The sequence below is a fragment of the Bactrocera oleae genome, chromosome 5, assembly GCF_042242935.1.
Source record: "Bactrocera oleae isolate idBacOlea1 chromosome 5, idBacOlea1, whole genome shotgun sequence".
Lineage (NCBI taxonomy): Eukaryota > Metazoa > Arthropoda > Insecta > Diptera > Tephritidae > Bactrocera > Bactrocera oleae.
Window position 1 is genome coordinate 59,311,371 of NC_091539.1, and position 21,778 is coordinate 59,333,148.

Here is a 21,778-nt window from a genome sequence, read left to right on the forward strand (position 1 = left end):
ATGATCAAAATATTTTGAATAAACGCTATATTTTCGCTTATATGGCAAACCTATTCCAAAGTGACTTTGAATACGAATTCAGGGGTTCGATAGTGTACTATATTACTATACTAAAAATAGAGTGTAAAAATAATAATATTAAGTGGTTGAATTGGACCATTTCATTTTTTACTTTCGGAAAAAATGGCAACTCCAAAATATTTATAGAATGTTGTATTCTTAACATAATTGCTAAAATTTTTTTTTTAATTTTCAGAGTCTTCAGAGACATAAAATTTTTTACCAGAGATGGTAAGAGAGGGCTTTATAGAAACCTAGGTCAAAATTGATCGATGGGCGGTGCTCCGCCGTAAAATCAAATACTCCGGACCCACTCGACAAATTTCAACAACATTCTGTATGTGATATTATCCTGATATTCCTATATTAGAGTGAGAAAATGGGCGAAAGCAGAAAAAGACCAAGCGTACTATGGGAAGTACAACAATTTTAAATTTAAAATAAACTAAAATTTTTAATTTGCAATAAATTTAAATTTTTAATCAAGAACCAATCAATGTATCCGAATAAAACTTTTCACAAATAGTGCCCTCAATCTATTTCATCATACGTGAAAAAATTATGGAAATCGAATTATAACTTTTCAAGCCCCCACATACCGAAGATGTGGACCCCAGTTCGTATGGTTGTCTTTTTGCTGAAAATATTGGTTGATCTGTGAGATATACGAGTATGTATTATTGAAATTCGGGGAAAACTCTTCTTTGATAAAAATATACCCTTGTGTCAAAAATGGGTTTAATCAGGTCTCTATAAATAAAATTGGATTTATATCCATAATATAAAAAATTTCGATCCTTTGGTCGACGTTTTTCACATCAACTCAGTATATTAAATTCAGCCTCTTCGGTTGTGTTTATATCACATACATTTCATTTGAGGATGATTTAAGTGTAATTTTCTCTGCGGGGAAGTAAAATAAAGTAATATAACTAAGTGAGCTTATGATCTTCAAAATAAGCTAATTTGGTACAAAATTTTATTGTGTTTCATTTACGATTTCGTCGAGCAATGAAGTTGAATCCTTAATATTGCCAACCTTGGAAGGTATGCAGCCGTATAAAATTTTCGGTTACACCCAAAGTTTGGCTTCCTTATTTGTTACTCAAAAATTTAATTCCAGACCTTTTTTAGTTTACAATTTTTTTTTATTTTTATGCTTTTAAGCATCAGTGCTGAAGCACTTACAGTGTATAAATAACTTGCTTAGTTGCGACATGACTTTCTTCAGCCATGCTTAAGCAGAGCTCCACCATCTGCTAAATCAAGCGTCGAAAACCGTTAATCTTTAGCAGAACGCAAATAGCATAGAAATTCCCAAGTCAGACAATTGGAAGTCGGCACAAATCCGCCTTTTCATTTAGTTAAGCTCCATGTTTAATTACCACTCAACAAAGGCGTTTGCCGAGAATAGAAAGAAACCACACTAAACAAAAGCCAATTGACAATTGCTTGTGGGGCCCCACTTGATTTGCAGGTTCATTAAAAGCGCGACGTCGTGACCTCCGACGCATTTCTCAAGCCATTTGAGCGTGAAACGTTAAAGTGTTGCATACAAAAGATGTATATGGCTGTGTAAACTAAAGAAAGAGAGCGGGAGTGAAAGGGAGAGTCTGTGTATAGAGAGAGTGAGACGCAGAGAGTGAGAGTGAATAGAAAGCGACTAATTAAATGGAATATTATGCAACGCAAATTAGGCAAACACCTAAATTCATTATCAACAGAATGAATCAAACACACAGACACACAAACACATCTCTACAAATATGCACACACACACACACCACACACACTTGCATAATCAGCATTGCATTAAGATTAGATAACAGCAGCTGAATTGAAATACAATTATATACATGCCATTCGCATAACATTTCTTAGTTGGCAAAAAATAGACCCGCCTCTCTCTACTCCTCTCTCTCTCGACCATTATAATTAATAGGCAGAGGTATTTGCACACGCCCAAAAGTTCGCTCAGCTGGAAAACTGCAGTTACGTGTAGAAAATCTGCGCGCTAATGAGAAACCTAGTTTGTAGTGTATGAAATGAGCCATAATAAGAGGAAGTACGCGACGCAAAAATATGTGCTTGCTGTTGAGGAGCAAACTGAGGTGGTGCATGGGAGTTGTTGTTCGTGCTGGTCGCATATCTTCTGGCGACACGCTGTCATATATTGTCTTATTAGTGGTGAAATGCTTTGGGTCACTTTATTAAAATGTCACCAGTCAACGAGAAAATAAATTAGACAAGCGCATAGACGCTGCAACACTAATACTTTTTGTAGACGTATACACTTGTAGGTATTTACGTATATATGTATTTACAAAGCAGCGGGGCAGTATGAGGTTTGTGGGAAAAGCAACGGCTCCATAAACTGGTAAAAAATTGCCAGTTATCTGTTTGTTAAGTAATTGTTGGCAGAAACAGCTGACGCAAGGTTGCAATTCTCAGTAACTGCTGTACTTGTAGGATTTTTCGTGTCATAAAAAATATACACTCAGGCCGTTGAGTGAATTTTTATTATTTTGATACCTTGAACAGGGTATATTAAGTTTGCCGCAAAGTTTATAACAGCCCGAAGGAAGCGTCGGAGACCTTATAAAGCTGCCTTATATAGCTGCCATTCAAAATAACCGATCAAAATCAAGGTAAATATATATATTATATAATATTATAAAATATTTTTTGAAGATTGTTGGATTCTCCTTCTCACTTCGTGGCTTATAAAGCTCGAACAAAACGTTTATACGTATAGTTGCTATAAGAAATACACTCGCCAAGGGTAGCACAGCTTCGATGCAGCCGAAATTTTGTAATAGTTTTGTTGCTAAAACATAGAAATATTATGATAACCTGGGGCATAATAATAGTAAACAAACCATAACATAAAAAAAATACAAAAAACAGCACAAACGTGATCTGCGATGATATCCCTAATATGTTTAAAAAGCCTATATGGATTTCGGAAATATGAAAAATAATGCTGATATCAATAATTAAAGTCATGCGAAACCACTTTTTTGGTTGACTGCTTTAATGAACTACATAATATAAATATCTTTTCGACCGTATAGCTTGAGATTTTGGAATAACATCAACAGGCTTAACAGCTGACAGCATTTTTAAACTTTCGACTCACTCAATGAAAATGTGCGGTCAAATTACTAAGAAATAAGGTTGAGTGCCTGTTTTAAGTAATATATTGGCAATTTCTGACCTTACAAATACTCTGACTCATGTTCTTGGATCCCTCATTTCAAAGCGTTTTCATAAGCCTCTCTTGATAAGATTACTCTTGTTTAAGCGCTTTAGTATTAAGTAATAATCTCCACTCAGCATAAGCTATAACGTTCAAGTCGTAAACTCTTGATACATTGACTACTGACACTAAGTAGATTATATTTGACTCTAGCAAATTTTGCACACAATGTAAGCAAAAACAGTTTTGGTGATTAAATTTTTTACATTTATAAAAACGTAAATTACCAAGCGAATTCATCTCTCTTAACTCAGTTGAAATATCCCTGTTATGCCAAAAAATTTACAACATGATTGAAAAATTTGGCCCCACAGCGTTGGCTGTCTGTTTTGCCAGTCCCTATCATATACCATATATTAAAATTATTTTTTATTAAACTTACATTTTCATAAGCTTGAGATGATACACACTAGTTAGTGGCGCTTAACTAATGCCATATAAATCCCAGTGCTGTCTCGTCCTCGAGGAATATTAGTAAATACAATTTTTTTGTAAAAAATCCTTGCTTCAAATATTATGTATTATGTCCTCCGCTTCGAACAAAACTTATTTTTCTTTAAACACTTTGTATACTAAGAAGATGCCGGAGAAATATATAAGATTTTGGGTAAGCTCAACGATAGTCTAAACCCTTAGTTCTAAATATAAAACCATGGTTTTGAGTGCAGCTTCTATATCTCGTTGTACTTTATAAACCCATTGACGATCTGAAAAGAATTGCTCAAAACTTAGTCATCAAAGTGAGATTGGTCAACCCTATAAACTCATCATTGCAGTGATGAAGAGGGGATCAATTATGTAAAACAATATGAGTAATTTTTATAGCAAGTGCCATCCAGTGCAATTTTATTACATTGGATCATTTATTTATCCGATAACAGTTTATGAGTTCGCTGAACTTGTTGAGATATGGACAATATTTTATTCTCAAGAATTGCTGATCTTTCGTGTTATTTTTGTAGCTATATACATAAAAAATGTTTAATGATGTTTCGAAATATATCGAGATGTGCCGTTTTGAAGAGTTCTATAACATAAACGTTGTAAATTTTGTCGATTACTTTCGATTATGTATATTGGAAACATTATCTACCTCATAGTGCAATATTGACAAAGTTTCCAAAAACTACTGAAAGATTTTGGTATAGCTTGAAATTTACTGATATTCAACTGGTTCAAGTATATGGCTATAATAAGAAACCAATAGAAAACCGATAGGCGGAGACCATTCCCGTTACAACTAAGAGCACATACTTGGAGAGCCTTTCTTAGAGGTGCCTATCAACCAATTTTTTAGAGTACGAAGCGAAAAAAAAACATTTTTTTTGACTCACCCTAATATAAGTATACTTATGTATATTAATATACATTATACTATATATGACTTGCGAATATACACAAACGAGTGATTTTGTATGCGCATCAGCAACATAATATCAATATTTCCGTACGTGAGTCCCTGAGGCGCGCACCAGCGACTGGATTTGAGCGCGACGGACATTGTCGATTGCGGCGAGGTTGGTGCCATTGCCACCGGCCGCTGCTGATAAGCACATCGTTAATTGCCTGGCAAATTTTCCTGCCATTTTTTGTCTTATCGTCTTTGTTATTCTTGCTTATGGCCCACTTTACACCATGCCTATCTGGCTGCGCAGCTGGCAGCCTATCGTTTTCCGTTGCTATTTTTTCATACTCTCATTTATTTCTGGTTTCGTTTTCCGCTTCAATTTTTTTTTGTCTTTTTCGCTATTTCGGGCTTATCAGTTTTTTTACGCCGAATTTTTCCAGCTCAAATGCATTTTTTTTTCGCTCATCGGAAATCGTGTTGCGTCATTGTGTGCCGCCGCTGCCCTGGAGTATTTGCCTCTGCATATTTATTTCGGTATTTTTATCTTTTTTGTGTGTGTGTGTATGTGTGCGGTTGCTATCGCAATAAATGACAATTGTTCCACTTAATTATTCACCTGCAGGCCAACCATGACTGCTGATATACATACAAACAACATACGTACACACCGGGTCCTGCGTTGCCGATAATGTCGCTGGCTCCGGTGCTTACCAACTAACCAGCCAGCTCACCGAAAAGTAAGTGTGTAAGCCGCTGGCGATACTTTAGTTGCAAATTTATGCGCCGATATCTCATTATAAAGGCACAAAGCTGGATTTACATGTGCTTTAATGCGTATAAGTATGGGTATTACTGTACTTATATATATAATTATATACATATATATGAACTCTTATACATATATAGGTAGTTTTTGGCGAGCTTCAGGTAAAGTGTGTACGGATAAAATATTGTGTAATCTATAATCTATGCAAAGGTGCTATTTTAAGCTGACATAAATTAAAACTATCTTAAAATAGTATTCACATATATAGCTTTTATGCCCCTCGAAAGTAAAGTGGGTACACATTTTTAAGAAGTGGGTGGAAATCACGAAATATAATTATATTTTATTGTATGATCTTAAATTCATCGGTTATATGACTAACTTTAAAATTTATTATATACCTTATTTAATAAATATGGTTATGAATTGTAAATCATCCTAAATGTAGGCAACATATTTCGATATTGTATTTAATACTGATCACAGTCAAATAATACTAACAATAGTAGTTTCACCCACTGGGATTTAAAATTAACGCTTAAGCATTACTTTCATCAGTGATATCTGCAGTGAGGCGTAAATTTTCTTTTTTGAAAGACTTCGCAAAAGAACAGAAGTGATATTATAACTGTTAAAGCTTATATACCATATTAAAACTTAGGCAAACACTTGCAACATTTTTATATACTTTTTGACGAAATTTTCCTCAATGATCAATTACTATATTTGCTTAGTTTCCGCATTCAAACAAACTCTTCCTAAATGTAGGCAACGTTTTCGGTATGATTTATCTAAGCCTACTAGGAACAATTGATCTCATAACTTTTGTTTGCTCGCTCTCCTACAGAAAAATTAATAACAGATGTCGCGGTAAGCATACTATTATCCAAAATTAACAGGGAAAATTAACAAACTGTAATGTTTGATCAAACCTTATATAGATATGCTTAAACATTTAACTATAATAGTAGTATCATAAAAACTCTCTCCAGTAATAATCAGTTTCAATAATTCGAAATGTAGGCAGTATTTTTCGCCATGTGAACCTACTAACTTGATATTGACTAGTGTCATCAAAGTCGATTATTTGTATTCATATAAAATCATCCTAAATGTAGGCAATACGTAATTTTTGCTACTGAATTTAAATATCTACTTTATATAGCGTTAATAATTCGTAGTCGAGTTGCATTAAAAGAACTTTGCCGAATTTCTTTGTAGAATGTTCGTTGATAATTTTATTGTATTTAAAAATTAGAGCACAAATGTATTCCTATACTCAGCGAAAGCGTTCGACAGTCGATAGGGTATGATACTTGTCACTTGTAATAAAATATATTTGTTGTAAAAAATCTGAGAAATAAATACCCATATAGTTTTAAGTTGTCTTAAGGGAGATCTTGCAAAGTTTAATATTAATTTTTTTTACTCTAATTTGAAGTTACGACTTACAAGTATTTAATTTCTTTATGCAAACACGACAGCCTCTTAGGTAATCAGAAAGATTTGAGATGCATCTTTCGAAGTCTTTCACAAGGCATAAACATATATATTTCAAATCTTGGTGGAATCAACAATACTTGAACAAAACATTTCTCGCATAGATTGTCTTATTTTTTTTGTGATGCGGGTATATATTACAAGTATATGAATGTTAAGAGATAAGGCTTTCCAAGACAAAGTCCCAATATAAAAGTTGTCTCTTCGTCAGAGCATCTCCAAATACATACTAGTTTTCTGAAATTTTTATATTCACCTCGAATTTTAAATAAAAATAAAACTCTATACAATTTTATCTTCAATTCTAGCGAAAATATTAAAGCTGCAATAACAATCGAAACTGATGAACCATAAAATAGATGCCGTTGGGTATTTATCTATAATCTGCAAATACATTTATGAGCATATATGTATAACACGTGGCGCTCGATTGTGGTATTTTCACAGCCGCAGGTGCGCTTTATACGCTTCCATGCATCCACTTGCATATATTGTACATGCGAATGTATCCAAATAATTCTACATACATATGCATGTGTGTGTGTTCATGTGCCAATATGTTTAATGCTTTAACGCATTTTTAATTTAAATATAATATATTTGTGCGCAGCAGCGCGTACCGTTATTGTTGCTTCGCGTTAGCATTTACGTCACATTAAAAGTTTTAGCCGCCAGCGTTAGCAAGCGTAGTTCCCGTTTGTATGTATTTGTATGTAGGATAAATATATGGAATTTATACAAGCTAAAGTGAGCAACTCACATAAGTGTGTGTGTGCGTGTGAAAATAAATAAATAAAATTTAAATAACTCGCAGCGTCAACGAATTTGTTTAAACTTTTGCAAATACTTTAAAATTTATTGTTGACCTGCTGTCATTGATTGCTTTCTCTGTTTCGTGAATAACGATGGTTGGGTTATTAAAATTCCGGTTTAAAACGAGTTTAAAGACTGGTTACTTGGTTTTCATAACAAAAATCACAACAGCAGCACACATTTTTTTTTAAATAATAAATTGTATGTAAATTGTACTGAAGAGAAAAATATTTTTTAAGTATTAGAAGAATGTTGTGAAAATATAAATTAAGTCTTAGTGGCTAGAAATATTATTGAAAATCATTTAAAGAGGTTTATAGTCCATTCCGATCTAATAAATTCTCATCTAGTCAAGACTATAGTTGTAAGAAGACTAATAACTTTTTTAGTGAATTTTTAGCCATCCTAAATGTAGGCAACATTTCTTTAAACACCGTTTCTGTGGCGAAATAATTACTGACCAATTTTTGTGGGGTAATAAATTATTGACCTCAATTTTTTGAACGTTTCCTACGAATTAGTAACTTATTGATCCGCAAACCAATCACCTATGTATATAAAGTTTCAGATATTTCTACGAACGTTACATCTTCATTGTAAAAGCTGTTCGTCGATGTACATTTTATTTAGATTTGGGAACGATTATATGTTCTATAGTTTGTTATACTCATATATTAAAGATTATACTTGAAAAAATTTAAAGCAATAGTTGAACGGTTCTAAGGTATGTCATTAAACTGCTGAAACCGTCTAAGAAGATTTTGTAAGGAGTCCGAGTTGATAAACCTATGTCCAGCAATCGACGGCAGGGAAAATATTGGCTCGAGATTAATCCTCCCAAAGATATATCGACCAAGAATCAGCATTTAGGGGTCGACACAAATAAGATTGTGAAGTGGTCTATAGGAAGGGAATGACTTAAGCATACGACAGCCTTGAGAAATATAATTTTTGGGTATTACAAAAAAAGAACCTGCTGTATAAAGTATTAACAGTTTTAGGGGAATACTTATACATACATATTTTGAGAATAAATAGTAAAATTTGTAAAGAAAAAATGTAATATTTTTCAAGTTAAAAACAAAATTATCAACAGCTGCAGTGCATCCGGCCTTCTCCGTGGATAAAATCTAAAAAAAATGTCTACCTGAAGATATTGTCCGTGCCCTTTTTGCTCTTTATATTGATTATTTGTCTTAGTAATTACTCAAACAAATTAAAAAAATGCTGTTTAAAGATGAACTGACGAAGCTGAGTGAACTGAGCGAGCTGCTTTACCTTCGAAGGCTGTAACTCTAAAACTATTTGTGAAATTGTTTTAAAATTTTATTATGTTATTTTTAAAGGTATAACATAACTGACTCTCTTAATTTCCGACTACGTGTGCTTCTTAAGCGATTTCCAAATATAGATGTTTAAATAAATTTATATGTACTAAACTCAAATTCGGCTTTCATTCACGCAAGTAAAGTGGAAAAGAGTACCTTTTATTATATTTTCCAATCTTTTTTTAAACATTTAATATTGTGGTTCAATCATAAAATATTTTTATTAGCTCGGCCTTAATCATATTTCTACTTTAGCCTAACAGCTGCACTTGAGTCCCGCTAGCCTTGGGCTTTAATAATTGAGTGTTTGGCAAAGATAATCAGATATTTATGAAGCCACTCTTTTAGGAAGTTTTTTCATATTCAGCAAGTGAAATTAAATTGATTTTCATAATAATCAAAACTTGCTTTAAAGGCCACAAATGTGTGCACTTGTTATGCAAACTTGAAAACAGGTTCATAAAATCAAAATGATCGAATGAAATTGGGCACTTAAATTAACCAAACCGCAATACTAAGTGAGGATACCTGAAGTGCTCGTAAATTTGGTCAAAAGGTTCGAAGAACATGTGTGCATATATATTAGTACAAATACATTGATGTATTTTATCACTCTTGAAGCAGTGTATTATAATTGCGATATTTATTCCCAGCTGTATTGCAGTTAACGGACGGTTTTATGAATTTTTAGCCAAGCGAGTATAAAATGGAAATCACTTGAATTTTTTTTGAATTTTTTATGTTTTTGGGAAAATTATTATAGCCGGTAGCGCTCAATAAATTTGGTCATTAAACCAAAATGGACGCTTAGATTAGTGCGAACATAAAAATTAAGTGATGAGGAAAGCACGTAGTTGAGCACTTAGCTACACATACACACCCACACACCCCTACAAATATACACACATACATGGAGACAAATATAAGAGCACACTTGGACACATATGTGTGTGTGTGTTCGTTAAAATATTGCCAGCAAAGTGAATGAATAAAAGCAAACACATTCATAATTGTAAGTGCAAGTGCTAACATGTATGCCTGTGTGTGTGTGTCTATGTGTGCCTGTAGGTTGCCGTATTTGCGCTACTGCCGAGCGCACACTTAAAGGTTAACTCAGCTTCAACTTCTGGCAGCTGGCGAACGCTTAAACACCCATACGAAATTCGGAATTAATCATGGCAATTCATTCGAAAAAAGAACAACAACTACAACAAACACAAAAACATAATAATAGATTTTTGTCAGAAAATTTTAGTGTGGGTGATGTCGTCCAGCTTGGTTTTGGCTATATAAATCTATGTGCATATGTATGTACATATATGCACGTAAGGTGCTGTTACTACCATGTATGTATGTTTGTATGTATTTCTGCATGTGAGTAGACTCTTTCGTGTAGGTAGGATTTAAATTCACATTTGTAAGTGCCAGCTTGTGGGCGCATAGACAAAAAACGCTCAAAGGTACGCCACACACACACACACACACTCACATACACAACTAATACAGCTTACAGCGCTTAGTCAACCTGATTGATTGTGTGGAAGCAAGCTTTCTTCTCTTCTCTGTTTTTGAACTTTTTTTTGTTAGTTTTCGGCTTTTACGTTATTCTTTCTGCTACTGCTCTGAGTCGTTGTTACAAAATTTACATTAGTTTCCTTTTCAAGTCTTAATGTGTACTTTCTTTGCACGGTATTTTTTTACAATTTTAAGAATAATATATTTTTTTACCCTCAGCAGGGCAAGCAAAAGCTTAGTCGATTTAGCTATGTCCATCTGTTGTTATTCTAGTAGCGGCAGAAACCATTCCTGAAGTAATTACGAGCTTTCCTTTTACGGCCTTGGCCGGATAAAAATCCAGGACCGTTTTGGTTACTTAGACCCAATGTGGAGGGAACTCGAATTAGTCCCTCAGATATCGATCTGAAATTTTGTCCATGCCCTTTTCTCCTCAAAAAGCTGCTCATTTGTCGGTGTCGCCGACTATAGTACATAGCTGCCATATAAACTGATCAAGTATATATATGTATGGAAAACTATTTTTGACGAGATATCTTCACGAGGTTTGGCTTAAAATATTATTCAAGATAACGCTAAAATCTCCGAATAAATTGTTCCCGTCGGACCACTATAGCGTATAGCTGCCATCAAAAGTGACCAAAAAGTAGATTATGATCTTTTTATACCTTATGCTATAAGAAATGCTCCTATGAAGGGAATTAGAGCTTCGGTGCAGCCGTGCTTGTTGGTTTTTCTTGTTTTTTATTTAATAATTCAAAACTAATTTACTTTTCGGAATATGAAATGATGTAAACTCCGGGTAAATGAACTATTTCTGACTCACAGCTGCATTACTTGCTGCCCTGCTTCTGCAGTTTGGGTATTTAAAAGATTATTTTTGTAGAAAAATGAGAGCACAACTATATTATGTAAAATTAATGAAATTTTTGTTGTAGCACGCTTGATTTAAGAGCAGAAATAACGTTTGTAGAAAAATGAGAGCATATATCAATTTAATAAAATTTTTGTTGCTAAAAGTGAGTATCACGCTTGATTTAAGAGTTGAAATTACTTTAGAAAAGCATCAGTTAAAGTTGATAAAATTAAGCTTGTTTTGAGCTTCTCCCAATCCTCTATGTTTTTACGGCATTTTATCTGTGTCTTCAAAGAAAATCGTTTCTATTCAAATTTCAAGCTTCACTTTCGAACAAAGAGAATTCATAGAAAGCCACTCATAGTGGTGAAGAGAATTGGTTTTGCAATTTTTGTGTAGACAATTTTGGTGTATTTTCAATTAAAAAATACTAACTTCCTCTACAGTTAGATAGATCTAATGTTTGTTTTCAATTATCCATGAGCTTCTAAAGATTTACGCCTCTATGTGATCATTAAAAAACCAGTCTAAACAAAATGTTTGCTTGATACCGACCTGTTGGTACATAAGGTAAACAAATGGAAGATAACGTAACGAAACTCAACCTCAAAATTAGGTTCGTTTATTGACCTTAAATATTTATATATTCTCATATCTCCATGAAAATTGCTTAGAACACTAAAGACCAAAAAAAAAAAAGAAAAACACCATTTCTCAACAAGTATTAGAATAACGTGGCTAGGTACACTTAGGAATAAGTAAGAAAACCTTTTGATACTGGAATTTAATATTTTTTATTATTATTAAAAAATGTCTGAAAACTCTTCAGTGTGCATAATTTTTAGATTGTTTTTATACCCTTAACAAAGTTAATGTGATGCTTTTGAAGAAATCGTTCCCGTTTTCTCAGCTTGTGTTAGAACCTTCGGATACTAAAGGGGATCCCTGGACAATTCTCGAAATCTCTGAAAAATATATTTTTGTACGTTATATATAATATTTGTCAAAAAATATGGAAACCAGTTAGCTAAACATTTATTCAACTATCAAAGAACATATGGTATCAGATATATTATTTCAACCACATCACTCGGTTTTACAAGGGCGTTTGTTGATAACAAATTTAAACAGGAATTGGCGATCAATCAATGAATCAATAAGAGTAATTTCATTAAACTTATCAAAGTAGAAAATTATATCTTTTTTGATAAATTGTATAGACGACCGTCATGTTGATAATTTTCCTAAAAGTAGCCGTATAAGGAACAGAGGAGACTTAATATTTACATGAGTTCTGAAACTGTGAAAGTAATATAAATTAACAAATCCATCTGTTCTGCTGCAAGCACCAACAACAATAAAGAGAGATAATTAAAACTTAACACCTGCAGTGCTTGCCCACCTCTATTATTCACATTTAACCTTAAAAAGTGAGCACATTAGAAGCAAAATTAGTACCTCATTTACGCTCTTTACTCGGGGGCATGCATATGCATATTTGTTTAGATGAGTAATGCTTTACTTGATAAGAGAAGTAGTAATAAAAAAAAACGATGCCTTCCCTCTTGTTCCAATACACATCGATGAGTTTCCATAGTCGTATGAATATATAATATGTATGTGCATATAATATATTGCTCTGGATATTAGTCAGGATATTGCAAATCAATAAAATGCATTATGAAAGAAATATGGCGTTAGTAGAGTATAATTTACGATATCTGAAAATTCATTGAATTAATTATGACAGGCGATGAGTATATTTACAATGCGATTGTGTAGCAGCGAAGAACAGAGCAGCACAAAAACAAAAAACTAACTGTTAGAACATTCATGAAAATATTCTATTCTGGCGCAGCTGTGCGTTTTGTTAGAGCGTGGCTTGTTGTTTTTTGGATAAAATTTTGCAGCACATATGGAATGTATACATAGATAGTAAAGCATATGGGAGGAGGGTTTCATTAGATGAGGTTAATGTTATGGAAAGTACCCCGGAAGAGTTGTTATCTCATAGATAATTGTATTATATACATACATAATATAAAGCAATATAAAACGTAGAATTTAAAAATTAAGAGAAAAATATGTATAAAAATAAAATTTCTTAAATAAAAATTGCAATTATGAAAATTAGACTAAAATAAAATAAAATAATATAAAATAAAATAGTATTAGATTAAATTAATTTAAATTTAATAAAATTAAATAATATTAAAATTAAATCAAATATAAATAAAATATATATATAAAATAAAATATAAAAAAAATTAAATAACAAAAATAAAAAAATTAATATAAAAAAAAATTTAATTAAAACAAATAAAAATTAAAAAAATTAAATTAAATTAAACTAAATCAAATAGAAGTTAAAATATAAAAAAAAAAATTAAATAACAAAAATAAAAAAAATTAAAATAAAATAAAATTAAATCAAATTGAAATAAATTAAATTAAAATAAATTGATGTAAATTAAACAAAATAAAATAAAATAAATTTAAATCAAATAAAAATAAATTAAATTAAAATAAATTGATATAAATTAAACAAAATACAATAACGTAAAATTAAATTAAATTAAAGTACATTAAATTAAATTAAATTGAATTAATTAAAATAAAAAAAAATTAAAATTAAATAAAGTACAATAAAGTTTAATGAAAATAATAATAAGAAAAAACTTTAACTTCGGCTACACTGAAGCTAAATACGTTTCACAGATCCATTTTTTATAGCATAAAAGGCTATACAAATATATTTCTCTTTATTTTGATATGTCTGTTTTATGACAGCTATATGCTTTGTGGTCTGTCAATCTGAACACCTTATTTTGAGATTGTACCGTTAACGTGAACAATAATCAAATAAGTCAAATTTTATCAAGATATCTTGTCTAAAGTTTTTCATCCAAATACTTGATTTGAATCGGTCAGTTTGTATAGTAGCTCCGGTCGAAACAAATTGTTCGGAGATTGTAACGCTGTCTTGGGCAGTAAGCTGTGCAAAAATTCGTGAAGATAATTTATCAAATAAAGAAGTTTTCCTTACAAGTATTTGAGTGTGATCATTCAGTTTGTATGGGAGCTATCTGCTATAGTGGTTCGATGTAAACAATTTTTTCAGAAATGACACCGTTGCTTTAAATAGTAATTAACACCAAATTCTGTAAAGATATCTTGTCAAATAAAAACTTTTCCATATAAAAATTTTATTGTGATCGTTTTGTTTGTATGGCCGATATATGTTTTAGTGATCCGATATCGGCGGTTGCAACAAATGAGCAGCGTCTTGGAAAGAAAAGAAAGTGTAGTGTAGTGAAAGTTTAATTAATATTTCGGAAACGAACTAGTGCCCAAATTCGAGGATATACAGGCAGACAGGCGGACAAAGAAACGGATATGGCTAAATCGACTCAGCTCGTTACGCTGATCATTTATATTTATATTTTATACATATAGGCTATCCGACGTTTCTTTTTGAGTATTATTTTCGTCGTGCCAAATTTAATATAACCTTATTAAAAGTAAGCATATGATAAACAAGAAACAGTAAAATCAAAAAAATAAATAATCCACCAAATTCATCTAAATAAATAGGTACTATTTATGGCACGCAAATATTTATGAACACAAAATTCTAGTCCCCACAATAGTAATTCGGTATTTAATCTGTCCGTAATGCAGTAAACCACTAACTGATGCGTTTATGCAAATAATAAGCGCTGAAATGATGTATGCTTTTCGGCGCATATGCGTGTAGTCAGACAAGAGTGTGTGTGTGCGGGTGCTCGTGTAAATTTACTGCTGGTTCACCCTGAATACTGGTAACTGTTTGATAAGTAATTGCGATTTGATATTGAGTGAAGGCGAAATATTTGCAAGCATTACCGCTAAACAAACACATACACACACACGTGTTCAGTTATGAATGTAACTGAAATGGAATGGTTTCGAAGCAACGGTTGATGAGATTACATTCTGAAATGAATTATGCGCTGAATTCGCATATTTTGTTGATTTTGTGCTTGCTGTGAATGATGTATAAACGCCCGGTGTTTAATATTCTTTTATAATAGTGCAGACTAATGTGTTCTGGTAGGCATTGTTGTTGGCTGCAACAGAATTTTTGTGCGGCTGCAGCTGACAGACAAGAAATACAACAGCTGTTCTGGTGATTTAATTAAAATATTTGTTGGATGGGAAGGAGGGTATGAAATATATTCAGACATTTAGAGCTCGCACACTTTTATAAAAAATATTATGGGTATTTTTTATTCAAATTATTTGGTTGAAATGAGCTATATTATATGAAAGTCTTCAATTGATATATTATCTAAATAACATAAGCCAAAAATACCACAAAAACATTAAAAAACCTAGAAAATAAAATTTATGAAAAAAAAAATTATTTGAGAAAAAAATTTGTTAAATCAACGGTGTTAACGAGCTCGCTAATTGCTAATTTTTAGTGCAATTAACTTTAAATATTTAAAATTCTTTCTAACTACACAGAAAAAAATATCAATAAAATATTCATCAAATGAAAAGTTACTCATACGCCGTGTAGTCTCAACAAAGCCCAACAGATGCAAGGCATACAGTGACTCATATACACAAATTTCAGCAAAAACTTTCAATATTAAACAATTTCCGCTATTTTCATGCTATCAATATTCAATTTGTGCCACAACACTGTGAAAAAAAAAGTTCACCGCAAAGTGTTCATAAAACGCCGAAAACGCGCAGAGTACAAAACACCTTAACCACAATGGCAGTAAATATCGCTTATTTATGCCGAATATTCACGAGCGTAACAGAAATAAATTAAACTGAAAAAATAAAGCTTATTGAAATTTATTTCCATTTACCACACACGCCGTTGCCATGGCGTATGAGTAACGAAATGCACAGCAGTGAACTTTTTTTTATAGCAACTGATAGTGAATTGTTTTGGGACACAAAATCGCGATTATAAAACCAACAAGATTAATTCATTAGTAAACAATTGTAATGCGCATATACTCACATACACATTTACATAACCACAACCTATGCGAATTCGTTGGTTTAAAAGTGTGAAATGCGCTTATGGCAACGTAGGTAAGGCTGAATATAGTAGTGTGTAAGTATGCACACGCCATGCATTTTGCGGTTGTATATTTAAGTAGCTTACAACGGCACTAAGCCTTTTGTAATTTAATGTGTTCTAATGTCTGGCCAAAATTCAATTATCAGCACGTGAAAATGCGGTTATTCTAAAAGTTATTTAGAATAGTGAAGGTTCAAGGGTCTAAATATAACGATTAGTATTTAACTTTGGAAAATAATAATAAATTTGTTATAGCAATATGTAAGTAGAGCTGTAATCCATACAGAGATATTTTACGGCTACAGATGGCCAATCATGTGCAGCTATAAAAGCACAAATCTTGCTTTGAAGCCACTGCTGGGTAGCCTTTGCAGAATCTTGCTGGAAGATTCAATGCACTGTAAACTTTTTGATCATGACTAAGAAGAATATCCGCAAATAGAATGCAGCAAATTTTGAGTTTTTGTTATGAATTGAAAATGCTGTCATATATCTTGGGAATTTTATTTTATTGAGCAGAGAGGTATTTGCGTAGTATTTATTTTTGTGAGATCAAAAATCTTTGTATATCTAGCTATAATAAAACGACTATAATATAGGAAAATTTAAATGAGGTGTGTTAAAAAGTTGTGGTGTTGCCGTCAGAGAGATAAGGGAGGTACACAAAATCGACTCATAATATTTGTGTTGATGTCTTGAATACGAAACATACCACCACTATATTGAAACAAATAAACAAACGAAATTTATAGCTGAGCACTTCATTGGGCAACTATGACACTCTGTGAAAAGACTGTGTTGCTAATGCAGCTTTGAATTTTAGAACCAAAATTAATGAAAATAAATATATATTTAGATTATTTTTATTTTTGTTTTTAATTTTTGAACGACATAAGCTATATTTTGCTTGTTTTTTAAGGTAAAAGATAATAAGAATTCTACGGAAATATCTAGGCTTTCATACCAATGTAGGGTGGATGTTATTTTACATAAGTCTTCTTAGATATGATTTTTTACAATATTCATGGTAAAATTTATTGAATTTAAGTTAACTAATATTTAATTTTACTAAATTTAGTAAAAATATGTTATATTTCTAATAAAATTTATTTTGTTAAAAAATACTTTTTTCAGCCAAAGTGTTATTACATGTAGCTGTAATTGAGTATGCGTGTGTTAAAATATAGTTAAATAAATGTGAAAAAAATATATATAAAGATAATATCGACCAAAAACTTAGTAGTTAATTTGGCTAAAGAAAACCTGTTCGTTGAAGATGGTTTTTCTTAAGCCAAAGGACTATCACTTAAGTTTCTCATATTAAAACCAAACATTTTTTTGAATTTTTTTTGAATTTTTTCCTGAAGTAATAAAAGCTTGTAATAAATTTTATTCATTTAAAAAAAATATATTTTTATACCCTAAACAAGTATATTAAGTTTGCCAAGAAGTTTGTGTAAAATAAATAATGATCAGCGGGACGAGCTGTCCTTCTGTCTGATCTGTAATTTTGCACACACTATTTTCTTCGCATCTTGACAAGAAGCTGCTTGTCGGAATCGCCGATATCGGACAACTATAGCCTATAGCAATCATATAAACTAATCTTACAAAATCAAGTTTTTGCATGGAAAACTTTTTTATTTGACAAAATATCTTCATGATATACTACTACTATTCGAACCGAATATCTTTGTTTCTCATTCAGTAAGTTTAGAAGGGAAGGTTGTTTAGGTCAAAACTCGTGGGTAGAAAAAACGAGTAAAACATTTTCCGATGGATGAAAATTGCTGGCTGGTCACGATTTCAGATTTAGTTATATCTCTAATTGCTATAAGAAATGCACTTGTAAGTAGTTTTGTAGCTTCCTTACAACCGAAGTGCACTTTTTCCTTTTTTTTTTTATTAAAACAAACAAATCAAACCTTTTCGAAATTTTCTAAAATTTTTTCTAGTTTTATTTATTGCAATAAAAACAAAATTAAAAAAATGTGTAAATTTTGTAAATTTAAAAATATTATGACTGATTTTATTTATTGAAACCTAGAAACTATAAAAATTAAACAAAAAATATATATCTTATTGAAAAAGTTGTGAATTTTTAAGCCAAAGAAAAATGTTATTGGTATTGCTTACTAAAAAAAATAATAACAATTCAAAATATAAATAAATATGTTTTTTGTAATAAAAAAATAATAAAACTGTTATTGTTGTTCTTGTATTTTTTTATTCAAAATAAATTAAATTTGGTTAATAAAATAAGAAAGTCAAATTTTTAAAATGCAAATATTTATTGTTAGAAATTTTTTTCAAAATTTCTTCAATTGAATTTAAAAACTAATTAAGAGTGATACAAAATTTATAATTTTTATTTATTTCATTTTCCAACACTATTCGCTTTCGTGTTTTTTTCCTTTTTTTGTGACTTTAATATTATTTATTATTTATTATTTTAAGATTCAAAATACACCGCTATGAAATTGAATTCTTAATTGAAAATATTAGAAAAATTGATACCACATCACATGACATTTGACTTTTAGCTTAATTCGTACACATTTTCAAAATTAACGTTTTTTTTTGGTTAAAGAAACAAACGCGCTGCTTTTATTGCGGTAATTTGTCACAGCTTAATTTCATTAAAGCCCACATTCGAGAAAACAATGCAAAACTCAGTCAAGAGTAAATTGCAAAGTCCACCAGCAAACGAAGGCATTATAACAAATATTCAAATATACACATTAGGGTGGGTAAAAAAAGAATGTTTTTTTCGCTTGGTACTACGAAAAATTGGTTAAACCTTTCTATTCGATTATAAGAAAAAAAAACTAGATAACGGTAAAGCGGAGGACCTTCCCATTACAAATAAGAGCTGATACTCGGAGAGCGCTTCTTAGAGGTATCTACCAACCAATTTTTCGAAGTACCAAGCGAAAAATAAAACATTATATTTTTTTTGACTCACACTAATATATATATGTATATAATATATGTGTGTATGTGTGTGATAAGCCGCACTAACACAACAGCGTGGTATTACAATTTAATCGAATTCGCTTTAATTTAACAGCCACCTTTATTTCAATGCCCAAAAGCGAATTCCCCTTGGACGCATGCTAAACCGTTATCAGCGCTACATGCGCTGCTCTTGAAGCTTATCAAATGTCGCGTGTGTGTGTGAGCATATGTGTATTTCCACAAAACGCAAAAAAAAAAATTTACGACATTTTCTTTGCCGTCGTTTTTTTGTTTTCAAATATAAGCGAGTAAGTATGTTGTTGTTACCTGTGTGGCTGATATGCGAAACCTTGCTTGTTGCTTTCGTTAACAACAAACACAGTTGTTGTTATTGAAGATTTGCACTTCGCGAATTTTCCATAAAACAACCTTTGAAATCAAAAAGCGCCGTTAGTTCAAATTTTTGTGACAAACATATATTGTACAATGTTTACCGTTATATTTGTAAACAAGCTTATTTCTATTTTAATATGCCTGTTGTGTTGTCACTTTTTGGTGTTTTTGCTGTTTTTAGATTTCCACGCAATTATTACCGTTGATCTCCGCCACACTGAAATTGAAATCCTCAATTCACAAGTTAACGGTAAACTTTTATTTTCAATTCCGCACACAATTTCCGTTAAATTGTTAAGCTGCTCATTTATTTTGCCAGACACTTTCACTGTTTGCCTTTTGTATTTATTTTTGATTTTTTTTTTTTAATTTTTCTCTTAATTTGCGCTGCTGCTTTCGAACTTGTACGTTCAACACGCTACGCGTTCCCGGGAAAACTGTTTTTCACTTGATGCATGCGATGCCTCGAAAGTGTGTGACTTGAGTACGCGCCGCACACACACAAACACATATATACCGTTATATACAGTTATCAGCACGCACTCTCCCACACACGCATTGGTTGAATGCCACAGCGCATTGCTGTTAGTTCGCAATCTGCTCCGGGAAAAAGCGCTTTCACTCCTTGTATGTTGCTGTATGTTTTTGTTATTGTTAGCACTGTGCATGTGCAGGTCTATCCCGAAATTGTTGTGCGAGTTTACGGCGAATTCGCCGTTGAGTTAGTTGCCGCTGAGCTGAATTGTCGGTTGAAATGAGAGAGCGCGCAAATATTCGAGTGCTTAGAGAGCTTTTATAACTGAAGGCGAAAGCTTTATATTATTTGCTGTTTTGCATTGACTGTTTTTTATTTAAGTTTGTTATGATAATGAATAATTTAAATTTTTTTTTCCAAATTGAAATAAATAAAAAAAAAGTTCTAAATTTTTGATTTCCAGAGGTTTTTTGTGCATATTACACAACAAAATACAAAAGCAGTCAAAAATCAATCCGGGGTTCAGTTAGATCCTTACCGTCTTGATATAATAATTTTTTCAGTTGTTAAAGCTGGAGAACATTGTATTCGGGGAGCTATCATGGTGAGATGTTAGAAAAGGCTTTTAATATATTTCTACTCTTTCTCTTTTAGAGAGAGAGAGAGAAATAGGCGTGGCTGTGTCCCGATTTCACCCATTTTTAGACTGTCTAACGAGAAAGATGTCCTTCACCAAAATTGGTATAATAGTTGATTCAGTATTATATTTTTATAAGGTAAACAGCGCCACGTCCACTGTATAATTTTTGAACAGACTGACAGACAACCGGAGATGGTTCCAAAGACGACCTCGAAGTTAACAGAACTGCTAACTTAATAAAGTTTACAGTAAAATCTTTTCTTTTTTTTTTTTTTTTTGTTATGGCTGACAATCGTTTAAAGCTTTTCGTTCTTAAAATCTATGGCATAACTGATAAATTTTGCATTAAATTAATTTTTAAGAATTGTTGCCACTCATTAATTTTTTTTATTAATTTATATTTAATAAATAAATATAATGATAATAATGGGCAAAAACTTATATTTTAAAAGCTTTTTCCTGCTACATTTTTTAAATGGTTGCCACATGTTTGAAAACTTTTAATAGAAATCAAAAAAAATTATAAGGTAAAAAAACAATATTTTGTTGATTTAAAATGAAAGAAAAAAGGTTATAGATAGTTCATAATAATTTTTAGTAGGGTTACCAGCTGTTTAAAATTTATCAATTTTGAAAAAAAAAAATTAAACGTATTATTAAACTAAGTTTTCCAAATAAAACAGCACTATGTTGGTAATATTTTAAACAAGAGTTGCCAGCTGTTTGAAATTTTTACGTTAAAAAAATTTTAAGGTAAAGGGACAACACATTATTGCTATCA

General features: G+C 31.6%; 1 protein-coding gene across 1 annotated transcript in view; it reads right to left on the reverse strand.

Moving 5' to 3' along the window:
• The window catches only part of LOC106625694 (ras-related protein Rap-2a), a 75,671-nt gene extending 55,265 nt beyond the window's left edge, over nucleotides 1-20,406 (reverse strand). Inside the window, exon 1 of the mRNA XM_014245527.3 lies at nucleotides 19,817-20,406. The gene's annotated coding sequence lies outside the window, so the exon portion shown is untranslated. The remainder of the gene's footprint in view (nucleotides 1-19,816) is intronic.
• Between the last annotated feature and the right edge of the window lie 1,372 nt (nucleotides 20,407-21,778).